We start from the raw sequence: 9265 nt of genomic DNA, 5'->3' as shown, positions 1-9265 counted from the left end.
AGGACAGGTAATGACTTCCCGACCTTATCTTTTTAATGGGTTTTGCCCTTAAATTATTTTATGCAAATGCTTAATACTAAATGCAGCAAATATTCAATATTTTTTAAAATAAGCAAGCAATTTTTTTATATTTATTTTTCTTTATTTTTTTTAATTTTATGTTTTTTTAAAAATTTTATATAGGAATAACTTGAATGTAAACTAAAAACTAATCCTTATGCGTCAGTCAATCTCCGAATGCCCGTTGAATAAGCTCTGGAGATTACTCCGTGAGGAGCCCCAATAGAGGTATGATAACCTTAAGGGATTGCACCCTATCAATTACTAGCACCCATTTTTTTTAAATTTCAAATTTCGAATTTCAGAATTCAAATTTTGAATTTAAATTTTTAAATTTTAGAATTTTGGATTTTTTTTTAATTTTTAATTTTTTGAATTTAATTTTTTTTAAATTTAAATTTCGAATTTCAAATTTCAGAATTTAATAACTACAAAATTATTAACTAAAAATAATTAAAACAAGAGAAATTAATAGAAAAAAACTTACTATCGGAGTGCGTTCACTCCAGGCATTGAAAATTCGATTTGATCTTCGTGATTGATCTTGCTTCTCGATTTGCCTTCCCGGCAACGGCGCCAAAATTTTGTTGTTCAATTTCTGTCTACCTAAAAATATGCTAAACAGATCGTTGTTAGAATAGACAAACAAAGTTTTAAATTAATTTTACTCTTACCTGTTCTACTCGAAAAATAGTGGTCGTAAGAGGTCGATCCATAGGGAGCGATTGGAGTTGCATAAAAATTAAAACGTTCACTCGGATTCGAAATCGATTTTGAATGATAGAAGAAAAATATTACTTTGAGGATGTTTGAATGATTCTCTAGGCTACCAGAGAATGTTTTCTACTTGAAATTGATAAAAAGACAAGTATTTAAATTCGAAAGGCATTTATATATTGAACTAATCAAAGAAAAGCTTTGGCATAAAATGGATGAAAACAGTGCTAGGAAAATTGCAGACTGGAATATAGATTGCATGAAAGAAGATTTAATGTATTGCAGAACAGGAATTAAAATTGCAGAATAAATACAACTTTCTACCCAAATAAACTCTCAAAAATTAAAACTCAAAACAAAACCTAAAATAAAACTAAAAATAAGAACAACATGCTCTGAAACTCAAAACATAACTTCTCAATTAAAACTTTCAATTAAAATAAAACTAAAAAAAATACATTGCTCTCATAAACTCAAACTAAAGAAAAACATTGCTCTCATAAATTAAAAAACTAAACTCAAAGAGAACTAAAATACTCTCCTTTTTTTTCTTTCTTTTCTTCCCCAAAATAGAGCTTCCTCCCCTGTTTCTTGGCCTCAAACCCAACCGAGCACCTCCTTCCGAAAACAGAGCTCCCCCCTTTTTTCCTCCTCTCCTCCTCCTCTTTTATAGATTGCCCCCACCTCTTTGGCCAGCCGATGGATCCCCTGATTTCGCCATGGAGAGGAGGAGAAACAGGCATGATATCTCGGGAGGTGGATCTGGATGAAGAGCGCCGCGGGTGCTTGGATGAAGAGGAGGCTGGACGGCGACATGATCCATGTAGCTCGGACGCTTGGGATTTCAAATCCGGGAAGAGATGCGGAATCCGGAAGCTTTGTGGACGCCGAATTAGAAGCGGGCGTGGGATCCTTTCTTCTCCCTTGTTTCCGCATGGAATGAAGCTGTGGATCTTTGAAATGGGCGGTCGAAATCGGTTTCCTTCTTTGGGCTACGGGAGGATGGGATGTTGATCTGGAGGAGGGCTGTGCGATGCAGGGAGATTGCAGAGTCTTTGGATGCGGGGCTGATTTGGAAGGTGATCCGATGGACGGTGCGGATGCTGGGACATCACAACATGTTGAAGATGTGATGCTGATGATGAACCGTGGGATGGCTAGCACAATGTGGAAAATCACTCAGGGGCAAATGTGCTCAACCTGGTCATGGTAGGATTGAGTCTGCGCAATCTGTACCAAACGCACATTTAAACTTTAATTTGTAATAACCTGTACCATACGAAAATATAATATTAAATCGGTGAATTTATCATTATCAGTTGGCAATAATACTAATTTAGGTGATATGTAGATCACACTTTTGTGCCCTCATCAATGTTATATACTTAATAGGTTCCAAGTAAATCTGCGAATAAAACACCACATGAGATGTAGACGGGACGGAAATCGGTACTTTCTCACCTTAGGATTTGGGGGTGTTCGGCTTATGTCAAACGTTTAAAAGCAGACAAACTTGAAGCCAAGTTGGACAAATGTTTCTTTATTGGTTACCCTAAAGAAACTACAGGATATTATTTCTACCTTGCTGAAGAACAAAAGTTGTTCGTAAGCAATAGAGCTGTATTCTGGAGAAGAAATTTTTTGGAGAAGGAAGTAGAAGCTCTAATGTAGAACTTAGAGAAGTTCAACATGTAGAAGACCCAACACCATCCACTGAACCTATTGAGTTAGATTTGATTAGATAGATCCTGAACCCGTTTAGATGCACAATAAGACGATCAGGTAGAGTACCACGTCAACCGGACAGATACTATGGTTTCTTGGTTCGGGACGGGGATCCTGTCGAACTTGATAAAAACGATGAGGATCCGATCATCTATATGGATGCTATGCAGGGGTATGGCTCTGATGCATGGCTTGGAGCCATGCAGTTCGAAATGGAATTCATGAAAGTCAATGATGTATGACATTAGTTGACCCACCCGAAGAATTAAACCCATAGGGTGTAAGTGAATTTTCAAAAGAAAACGGGGCGCAGACGGAAAGGTGGGAGACCTATAAAGCCCGTTGGTTGCCATAAGATATCGTCAGCATTATGGTATAGTTATAAAGAGACGTTTTCTCCTGTGATAATGCTCCATTCATTCGGATTATGCTTGCGATAGCAGCACACTTAGATTATGAGATCTGGCAGATGGATGTTAAAACCGCTTTTCTAAATGGGGATTTAGAAGAAGAAGTGTAATGATACAACCTGAAGGTTTTATATCTGCAGATGAGTCTAAAGTGTGCAAGCTTCAAAATCCATATATGGATTAAAGCAAGCTTCACGGAGTTGGAATATACGTTTTGATAAGGTAATCAAAATATATGGCTTCATTAGGAATGAAGAAGAACCCTGCATTTATAAATAGATCAATAGTTTCAGTTATTATATTTCTAGTTTTGTATGTGGATGACATTCTATTAATTGGGAATGATGTCCTGCATTACAAGGAACAACGGTATGGTTGTCATCTCAATTTGCCATGAAAGATTTGGGTGAAGCATATTACATCCTGGATGAAGATCTATAGAGATAGATCTAAAAGATTGTTTGGATTATCCCAATCTATGTACATTGATACTATACTGAAGAGGTTCAACATGATTAATTCAAGAAAGGCTATCTTCCGATGGGTCATGGAATTAACCTCTCTAAGAAGGATGTCCGACAACTCCTCAAGAAAGAGAGAATATGAGTAGAATTCCATATGCTTCGACAGTGGGATCTATAATGTACGCATGACATGTATTAGACCAGACGTGGCATACTATTAGGAGTGGTGAGTAGATAACAGTCTGATCCAGGTAGCATCCACTGGAAGGTTGTGAAAACCATCCTTAAGTATTGAGAATACTAAGGACCAGTGGCTTATCTATGGTGATTCTGACTTGAACTTGTAGGTTATACTGATTCCAGTTTTCAGTCAAATCGAGATGATAGCAAAAGCGTGTCGGGTTATATCTTTACTCTTAAGGGGGTGCTATCTGCTGGAAGAGTTCTAAGCAGCACACTGTGACAGATTCTACATGCGAAGTAGAATACATCGCCGCATCTGATGCCGCCAAGAAAGCCGTATGGTTGCGCAAGTTCATCACCGAGCTTGGAGTGGCCCTCTATTGAAGGTCCAGTTCCTATATTTTGTGATAACATTGGAGCCATAGCTCAAGCAAAGGAACCTAAAGCACATCAGCGGACCAAGCATATTTTGCGACGCTCAACCTGATTCGGAAGATTATAGACGAGGTGACATTAATCTTCAAGAGATTGATACAGAAGAAAATCTGGCTGACCCATTTACCAAAGTCCTCGGCATCAAAGAGTTCAATGAATACAAGTCGAAGATGGATATTAGATACTGTGCCGATTGCTTTAGGCTAAGTGGGAGTTGTTGGAAATTATATCCTAAAAGTCAATCGTCAGTATATTGATGATTGAATTTTGTAAATAATTGATAAATTTATAAAGTGTTATTTGGCATTATTCATTATTTATTGAACATCTTCAAATAAACTCTTATATGATGAAGTCCTTAGGACTTATTTTATGATAAAGGAGGATTTATCTTTAAGTCTTAAACCTATTCGCTACCAAATGATATACTATTACTAGGATGACAGCATTATCGAGATTAGGTCGTTATGAGACATATACATTGGTTGTCCTCTTAACCAAGGAGTGTGGAGACACTGATATGTCACACAGGTGAAGTGTAGGAGTACATTTCACTGAACGTGACCAATTCCGGAATGCTCTACTGTCAAAAGATGTTCCGAGTGGATATGGGTATAAGTATCTCTGAGACCTGAGATCACCATAGTGATTAGCAAGCAACTCACTGTACTTTGGTACCGGACTAGAAGAATTTCTAATTATGGGACGGAAGGTTACTGGTAGATTGGGGCACTGGGCCCGGGCCGGCCCACCGGCCCCGGCACGGCCCGGCACGAAAAGGGGCCGTGCCTGGCACGCCCGATAGCTACAGTGCCGGCCGGCCTGGCACGGCCCATTTAAAGGGGCCGTGCCGGGTCACAGGTTACTGGCCCGCGGGCCCGACCCGGGCACGGCCCGCTCTAGGCTCGCGGGCCAAGCACGGCACGGCCCGCGGCCAGCCCCGGCACGGCCCATCAGGGCCTGGGCCGGGCTGGCCCGCGGGCCTGGCACGGTCCGGGCCTGGGCCCGGCCCGGCCCGATAAAAATTAATGCTTCATAAATTTTTTTTAATAAATTTAATAAATTATGAAAACTAAGGATTTTATGAATATAAAACCACCTTAATGGTGGGGGGTTTGGCATAGACCCTACCAGTTTATTAATTTAAATCAAAATGGTACATGAAGGGAGGTTGGACCTTGGTCTGACCTCCAGAATACAATAAAAATGTTACAATTATAAAAAATTAAGAAATCTTACTAATCATCAGTGATTCAGTGAATCAGTATTCACTCTTCAGTCTTCAGTAGTATTTGTATCATTATCATCAGAGGATGTTGTATTATGTCCACCTTTACTTGAAGTCTTGCCTCAGCATCCAACATGCTTTGAAGCAGAGAAGCATCTTCCACGTTTCGCCCGTCATCCTACTTCTCTTTTCGTCAAGAACACGCCGACCTGCACTAAAAGCGGATTCCGTGCTACCGTGGATATCGGCACAGCTAAAATATCGCGTGCAATTGCAGACATACAGGATATTGATTTCTAACACCTTCCACCAAGATATACATCTAGATTTCTATTTGATTTTTATCATATGCAGACTGAAGATCATTTCGTAAATAAAATTCAGTTCACTACTTAAAGAATGAAGAAGATGAAGATAAACTTGAAGCATGTGTGTGTCTTCTCTGTGCAATGAATGAAAAAATAGATGACGAACGAGAACTATTAGAAGAAGGAATAGAGGTTTGTATTTGTGTTCTAGATCCACGAATTTTTCATCATATATAGCATAAATATCATAAGAGTTGTTTTACCTCATTTTTAGCAGGTTCAGGATCTTTAATCATATTTTCACAGTATGCATCAAGTAAAATTAGCACGCCATTTAATTTAACTCTAGGATCAAATACAGCAGCTAAGTTATGCATAGGACATATCTTGTCCCAATACTCATTCATTTAGATTCCATTAGGTCAATAATAGGCATTAAAACATCATCATATCTAGTTCTGCAAATTTTTGACTATTAATATGCTTGTTGTAAAAATGAACATGAAGTTGGATAATAAATACCAGAAAGAACATTGGTAGCATTATAAAAACTAAGCAAAAAATCTTTCAAAATTTTCCTTTATTCCAATCAATTTCAGTCAATGTAAAGCCTAATCCACGATCATTATATATGCACTAATAAGTTTCTATATGGATGCATCATGTATCATGCTATATGTTGAGTTCCAACGAGTAATTACATCAAGTTTAAATTTTTAAAATGTTTACCATGATTTATACATAGTTCTTTAAATTCTGAAGTCTTGATCTTGAAGCATGAATAAAAGAAACTGCATTTCTAATTTTACCAATCACATCTTGAATCATACCCATGCCAGCTGAACAGAAGATTTAAGATATGATATCACATCTAATATGCAATAAATTTCCATCTAACATGGGATGCAATGAGTCTTTTAATAATGCAACAGCAGAATATTATTAGATGCATTATCAAAAGTAATAGACATAATTTATCATTAATATTATATGAACATGCAGTTTGATAAATGATATTTGAAATTTTTGCCCAGAAATGGAAAATCAAAAGCACGAAAAGTAAGAATACGTTTATTTAATTGCCAATCATTATCAATAATGAGCAGTAATGGCAATAAAACAATTACTACCTACAGATGCTGACCAAATATCAGAAGTTAATGAAATTTTACATTTAAAGTAGAAAGTGATTCAATTAAACTTTGTTTCATTGCTAAAAGTTAGTCATAGCTACTCTTCTAAATGTACGCCTACTAGTTCTTTTGTAAGCAGGTTGTAGGTTTAATTGAATATATTCTTCAAAATTAAAAGATTCACATAAACTAAAAGGTAATTCATCCTTAACTATCCATTTTACAAGTGCTTTTCTTTGATTTTCATGATATATGCAAAATTACCTACAAGTAATCCCCTTGTATATTAAGGTACTTTAGTTGAGCATGAGAATCATGCATCCTATGACTCTCTTGATGTCTTTTTAAATGCCCTGTTCCCCACTACTACTACAACTATAAAGTTTGGCACATTTTTTACATTTAGCTTTCCAGACTCCATCAACCATAATCTATCAAATTCAGTCCATACAGCACTAGTCCTCACGAGAAGAGGTTTGATCTTCACTCGGTTCACTAGTTCTAGAGGAACTAGGAATATGGGTTGGGGATTAGTTTCTTCTCCTCAGAAACAGGAGGAATGCCAAACTGACTTTCCTCAAAAAATGACATATCTAAATTGATGAATTAAAAAAATAAAAACTAACCACAAGAAGGATTGGAGGAATTGAGTAGAGGGTCGGAGGGCAGAGGCAGAGCCGCAGAGCTGAGATTCTGAGCTTCCTCTTGTGCTCTCAACAGGAGTGACCTCTCTTCTCAACAGGAACCTCCTCTTGTGTAGCACTTGAACACTTGCTAAATGCAAACTAAAAATTAATTGCTAGAAGAGCACTTTAGAAGAGAGAAATAATAGTATTAGAGAAGGAGAGAAAGTTGGTTTGGTGTGGTGAGAATGAGGGAGGAAAGGGCTATTTATAGAAGCCCAAATTTTTTTTTTTCCAAAATACCCTCAATTCAGCCGTTATGGACTGTTGGAAGGGTAAAACCGACTTTTCCCCAAAATAGCCGTTGAAAATGGCTATTTTTCTCACCCCCCCGTTGCGGCCGTACCAGGCACGGCCCGTTTGCACCCGTTACGGGCCGTGCCTGGCACGGCCCGTGGAGTGCCGTGCCCGCCCGGCCCGCCAATAGACGGGCCGGGGGCCGGGCCGGGCTTCCTTTTGCGCCCGCGACGGGCCGTGCCGGCACGGCCCGTTTAGACCTTGGGCCCGGTGCCTGGGCCGGGCCAGCCCGGCACGGCCCGATGCCCAACACTAGTTACTGGGTACAGTCAAGTACTTGCGAAATCAGTGCGTGAGTCAAGATGGAATTGATCCCTCCTAGAAAAGGAGATAATGCTTTGTGTTCAATTTAGCAAAACCTTGGCCAGGATAATCCTTGTGAGGAGTCACAAGATTTCTAAAGTTGATCACATAGAGGATGTACTGATTACAGAGTTGACAGAACTCTAAGGTCATCCTGGCGTTAGGAGTCAAAGGGATGAATTATACAGTAACCATAGTTCAGGATTCCAGAATATTTGCTTCGCATATATTGGCCTATCCGGACGTCGGTACCATTGCTAGATGGTCACATTGATTAGTGTAGGAAGTCGTTCCTATACTACCGCTTAGGTTCGAACCTATGAGGTCACACGCATAGAAGTTTCTGATTGATCAAGATAGCTGATGGATGGTTGAGAATCATTTAGGGGCAATTTGATTGGCAAATTATCTTATAAAATAAATAAAGTAATTATTGGAGAATTAATTAGTAATTATATTACTAATAAACTCAATTTGATTGAATAATTGGGCTGAGGATGAGCCAAATTAAATTGGATTCAACTCTGGCTCAATCAGGATTTTTTTTGACCTGATTGGATTAAGTCTGAATCAAAAGGACTTAGGTTGACCAAATTAAATTAGATTAAATTTGTGCTTAATTAGGATTTACCTAATTGGATTAGGTTCAACCCAAGGTAATTGGACAATCCTAATTGTTAGGATTTAATTAAATTAAATGGGTTTGATCTAGATCTATTCGGATCTTAAAATTCACATGTCACACATCAATGCATGGCGCCATGAATTGATTTTTAATATGATTAAAAATTAATTTAATTTATTTAATGGCACCATGGGACATGTGGTACACATCAGGGACCTCTTTCATCATCAGATGGGGCGACATGGAGAGATAAATTTATGAAAAGAATTGGATAAGATGAAGTTCTCTCTCTTCATGGCGCCATGTCATCCTTATCTCTATCTCACTTCTAATTAAGTATGAATTTCGAATTCAAACACCACAAAATCATCGCATGACCCTCTAATCTGATTGTGGGCATGGAAATTTGAAATTAAAAGAAGGAAGTGGCGACATAATGAATGGTTTAGATTAGATCAAGCTTCATCATGTGTTGGCGCATGAAACAAGCATTTGAATTTTGAATTCAAAACCCCACAAAATTCTCCCAAAATATTGGAAGGTTGTTGGAATTGTGTCCCAAAGCCAATTTTTTAATTGTAAAAAATTGGTGTATGTATATATTTTATTAAAGTAAATAAAATTTATTCTCGCATTTTTCTATTCATCACAAGTGTTACATCTTCAAATTGAACTTCTGTGTATTGTGATGAAA

Source organism: Phoenix dactylifera, chromosome 11 (assembly GCF_009389715.1).
Source record: "Phoenix dactylifera cultivar Barhee BC4 chromosome 11, palm_55x_up_171113_PBpolish2nd_filt_p, whole genome shotgun sequence".
Lineage (NCBI taxonomy): Eukaryota > Viridiplantae > Streptophyta > Magnoliopsida > Arecales > Arecaceae > Phoenix > Phoenix dactylifera.
This window is presented reverse-complemented; position numbering follows the sequence as displayed.